This window comes from Myotis davidii, unplaced genomic scaffold (assembly GCF_000327345.1).
Source record: "Myotis davidii unplaced genomic scaffold, ASM32734v1 scaffold674, whole genome shotgun sequence".
Taxonomy (NCBI): Eukaryota; Metazoa; Chordata; class Mammalia; order Chiroptera; family Vespertilionidae; genus Myotis; species Myotis davidii.
Genome location: NW_006286674.1, coordinates 912,223 through 917,779, shown reverse-complemented (window position 1 = coordinate 917,779; position 5,557 = coordinate 912,223).

Sequence of the window (5,557 nt, the reverse complement as noted above, 5' to 3'; positions counted from 1 at the left end):
GCTTAATAAACATGTGAGACTTTGAAACTAGGTACCAAGCGAGATCACTTCCTGCAGAATCGTTAGGAACAGCATGTCACTTGCCCTGTCTCTGGGTGCTGCAGCTGGACAACTTGAGAGTCTTGGAGGCCACTGTGGGCCTGGTCACCAGAATGCTGCCCTTACGTTGTATAGCAAGTCAGAGAGGGGGCGGGTCCCTGGACCAGCAGCATTGAGTTACCGGGTTAAAAATGCCAGATCTTGGCCCCACACCTGATCCACAGAAACAGGCTGCGCATTATTTTTTCTTTTTTATATATTTTTATTTATTTCAGAGAGGAAGGAAGAGGGAGAGATAGAAACATCAATGATAAGAGAGAATCATTGATCAGCTGCCTCCTGCATGCCCCCAACTGAGGATCGAGCCTGCAACCCGGGCATGCGCCCCGGGCCAGGAATCAAACCGTGACCTCCTGTTTCATGGGCCGATGCTTAACCACTGAGCCACGCCGGCTGGGCTGAACTACATGATCTTTAAGGCAATTTCTGGGAGAGATAGAAACATCAATGATAAGAGAGAATCATTGATCAGCTGCCTCCTGCATGCCCCCAACTGAGGATCGAGCCTGCAACCCGGGCATGTGCCCTGGGCCAGGAATCAAACCGTGACCTCCTGGTTCATGGGCCGATGCTTAACCACTGAGCCACGCCGGCCGGGCTGAACTACATGATCTTTAAGGCAATTTCCAGTCCTGGAATTTTAGAATTCTAAATCCTTTCCTTGATATCTAGTGACTGCTTTTCTTCTGAGCGGCTTTGATTTAGGACCAGAAACTGTCCGCCCAGACCTCTGGAGGCAGAGCCACGTTGGACTGTGACAGGGACAGAGGCAGCCGTGCCAGCTCTTGCATCCAGCCTCAGCCCAGTCTGCTGTGTGGCACCCTGGGATAATTTCCAATCCAGCTGGCCTACATAAGTTTCGGAGAATGACTCAAAGCGCTTCTTGCAGCTGTATCACACCCTTCCAAATCCAGCTGGCAAGAGGATACCTTTAAAGAAGCAAAGGTGGTTGGGCCTGGAGTGTTTCCTGCAAGCCCCACACCGCAGAATGAGTTAACTGCCAATGAATCCGGAACATATGGTACTCAACAAGCTTCTCAGAATGCGTCCTGTTTAATAACCTCGGGAATCAGTGCTTCTCAAAACAGTTGGGGCTCGTTACCAAATCCAGGACCTCTGAAATCCCATTTGAAATGTATTGTCAAACACACCACACTCTCCAGGGCCAGATTAATGTATCTCTGCTCCATCCAAATGTACCATTTGGTGGTGGTGACTCAGAACAGGGTCTGATTAGGACCAAGGTTCAAAAGACACCTGACCAGCAATGCCTCAGTAAACACGGCTTAAAACAAATCGCAAGTAAGCACTACTTTAGTTCTGGTGCAAAAGAACACACACTCGCTGCTTCTATTTTCAGAAAATTAATGAACGATTTCAGTTATGGCCAAACAACCCTGCAGAACAAGGGTCAGTTTGCTCTTTTCATCAAGAAGCTTTGCCAAATATTTACTAAAATAGGGCAGACTCCTTGTAAAAGTATAAATAGTTTTGTTTCTTATTTAAAATAAAAAGGTCCCCAGCACCTTATATGGTCTGATCCTCTGATAGCACTCAAGTGTTTTTATAGTAGGATTTCCATTGTGGTCTCGGCTAAGGAAAAAAGGAACAAGATTCTAGCCCAAGTTCAGAGAAAAATGATGCTTCACACACACACACACACACACACACACACACACATCTGATAGAAAACTGCAGAGTAAACCAAGTAATGTTGTCTTGAGAGGATAAAGCATGTGGTAATGCTGTACTCAGACTCAACAAAGACTGTTTTCTGTACCAGACTCGGTTGGTTGCTTACTGAGGCTCCATCCCTCTTTCTTGTTCCTTCTTTCCTGATAGAACCCTGATTTTTCTCAGTTTTCCATTCTCAATATAATTCAGGAGATTGGCTCCATAAGCAAATTCAGTTTAAGCCACTCACTGGAGCCCCATTGATTGGTTTAGGAATGGACATGTGATCCAATTCTGTCCAGTGTAAGATGGGGTCTTCTGAGGGGTTTGGGGAAAGATGTTTCTTGCCCCCAAGAAGGAGGAGCAAGAAGAGACAGACTCTTCTCCCTGTGGATGTTGCCATGTTTGGGATGGTACATGCAGGACAGCCATCTTGCTTTCGGTCAAGGGTAAAGCTGACTCGGGGTGAGCCAGGCAAGGAGAGTCAGTGATCCATGAAACAGAACCCTGACACATCCCATCTGGAGCACACCTGCCTTTGGATTTCCTGTTATGTGAAGTAATAAATGTCCTTATTGTTTCAGTCAGTTTGGGTTGGTGTTTGCAGTATGTGCTACCCAGAGCATCAAACCCACCTAATATAGCTTTCAAATCAACATATAGACTAGCCATCCATCTTTTCCATTACCCTGTCCTAAAAATGTTACCCCACTCATTGTTTGCCAAAAGGCTTCTGAAAGGTTAAAATTTCCCAAATGCTGGAATGTAAAGCTATAGGTTAATCAGTAAGTCTAAATAGTGATTCTCCACTGATTACAACTTATCTCATTGTCCTTTCTCAAAATTAGGCAGACCCAAGGGCCTAATGGGCCCTTTATGTAATAAAGATAAGATCTAGCCCTAACCGGTTTGGCTCAGTGGATAGAGCTTTGGCCTGCAGACTGAAGGTTTGATTCCAGTTAAGGGCATGTACCTTGGTTTCAGGCACTCCCCAGTAGGGGGTGTGCAGGAGGCAGCTGATTGATGTTTCTCTCTCGTTGATATTTCTAACTCTCTATCCCTCTCCCTTCCTCTCCATAAAAAAAAAAAAAAAAAAAGAAAGAAAAGAAAAGAGAAAAGATAAGATCCAGGTATTAGTACATGTGTTTCCAGGACTGGTTGAGTGGAATCCACTCACCCTCTCTCATGTTTACTCTTTGTAATGAATCACTGGGAATGTCAAGACATCTGATGTGGGTCACAATGGATGCTGGAGGGCCTAAAACAGCAACTCTTACTGGTTCACCTGGGACTCAAACCGCTGGCCAAGACCGCAGGAGCAGCTTAGGCTACGGATATAGACATAGGCTTACTGTCCCAAATCCCATTTGGGATCTCAAGCTCACGTTTTAGAAAAAGCTCCTTTGGGCCTTGCGAAAAGTAAAATTAAAGATTCTCTTGAGTATGGTCTGGCAGTGTTCATGCCTTTGTTTGCATGCATCCCATTAATAGGCTTACAATTTTTCCAGACATAAATTTGATCTTAAATTGTCTCTTTTTCATGGAGTCAGGGAGTTGACATAAATATGAGACATATTATGTATTTTACATTCAGAATTCCTTTGTCTTTCCTTTTTATTTTTATTGATTTCATAAAGGTCTTTATGCAAACACTAGAGGCCCAGTGCACGAAATTGTGCACGGGTAAGGTCCCTAGCGGCTGCTGGCTGCCTGCTGGGGCCTCCTTTAGTTCCACCCCTGGTGGTCAGAGCACGTCATAGCAAGCGATTGAGCTCCTGTAGGTTGAACTCCTGAGGGGACACTTTGCATATTGGATTTTTATATATATAAATTCTAAAACAATGTGGTAAAAAGAGCCAAGAAGAATTCTAAAAGCATTCTCTACCTATATCTGATGAATGAAAAGATTGGATTTTTTGTTTTTAATTATTTGGCTTACTGCCTCAATTATTGCTTTCTTATGTCTACAAATACCTGGTTTAGTACTATCAAATTCCTCGATGGAGGTAGTTACTGATTGTGCTACCAGCTCAAACAAGGAAAGGCTCAAGGCTTAACCCCAGAAGGACCCCTGCCACTTAGATTACATGCGGGAGGAATGTTGGATAATTCCCAACCAAAACTGAATCTGGAAATAGTTTTTCATTAGATGCTAGAATGCTAACCTTGGCCCCCATACTCACCCAAAATTACAAATGAAATAGAGGTTATATTTTGTTAGGGGACTGGGGTGTGATAATTTTGGCTGAAGAGCACAACTCACAAATTATGGAACAAATGTCTATTATAATTTCTGTGTTGATGCATTCTACATGGCAAGGATATCTCTGGTTGTGCTGGCATTTTGACTCCTGTTGCCACTCTCTTCAAAGACCATAAACAGTGTGCTTTGAGCTCTGTTTAGAAAGAATTACTACACTGTAAAGTTACGGAGGCACAGGGTCCTTTCATTTCTCCTCCTTTATGGAAAGATACAGTGCCTGCCTTGCAGATATCGCTCTGGGCAGTATGCTGTATAGGCTAAAAAACTAGCTGGACCTCCGATTCACAACCACTGGGACTCTTCTCTTTGATGTGAAATCCAACCACAAGGCTCGTGAGCTATGTTAATACAGGCCTTTATCCATTGCCCATGTTGCAATTCAAGCAAAGGGAAAGGGACACGGTGCGTTTGCACCATGGGACAGCGGGCTTTGATGATAATAATTATGTCTTCTAGAGCACACCTCGGTTTGCAAAGTGGTTTTCCATATGTTATCTTATGTGAAACTCTCAATAATCCTGCTGGGATTTTATAGACAGGAAAAACAGATGAAATCAAAAGGTTCAAATTACTTGCCCAAGTTCACATTTGGAGGCAGAGCTGGCGCTTGAGCAAAGCTTTCTTACTCCAAATCCAGTGCTTCCTCCACGAAGCTGCATTGTCTCGGAGAAGGTGGCACAAGGGCAGCAGTATGTGATACACAGTAGATCTGGGTTCAGACTCCAGCTCTGCTCTTTACTGGTTCTGTGAACTTGGGAAAGTTCCTGAGCCTCAGGACCCTACCTTGGTTTTCTATAAAATAGAAATAATAATATATGTAACGTGAGGTTAGGGGACTGACGGTGTTAATGCATGAAGAGCACTATGCATAGTGCTTAGGACAAAGGACAGTACTTAGCAAGTCCTCAATGAATAATAGCTGTTTTTAAAAGGGGGCAAATAAGCCTTGGTCGAGAACTTTTAATGATAATCTCATTTCTGTGGCTTTTCACTCTGTTATTGACTGTTAGTCAAAGATGTCCTGTGAGCTCCAGTTTCCTGTCCCACCGAATGAAGGAAAGGGGGTCTTGATAAGAAAACCTGGAAAAAACACTCTGTCTGACCTCAGTCTTTAGCACAGAGCTCTCCATTGTTTGTGATGTGTGTGTGTGTGTGTGTGTGTGTGTGTGTGCATGTATGTGTGCGCACACCCTAAGGGGATGAGGGGTAGGGGGAGGGGAGAAGGAAGACAGGAGTGAAGGACCCTGGTATCAAATTTACCAGCTCTTCCTTCATGTTAACAATCACCCCATACCCAGCCAAGAAGTTGATGGTGTGGGAGATTAAACCACAGAGGACACAGGTGACGTTTGGAAATGGCCACAGTTCCCTTGGAAAACACACACCAAGACATAGACAAGGCTGCTATTGCTTTCAAAGAGTTAAAAATTCTAGGATGGCAACAATATGATTTAGTCGTTAGATTTCTTGAATGTACATCATTTGTTTAAAATACCACAGGACACAAACAAGTTGAGTGAA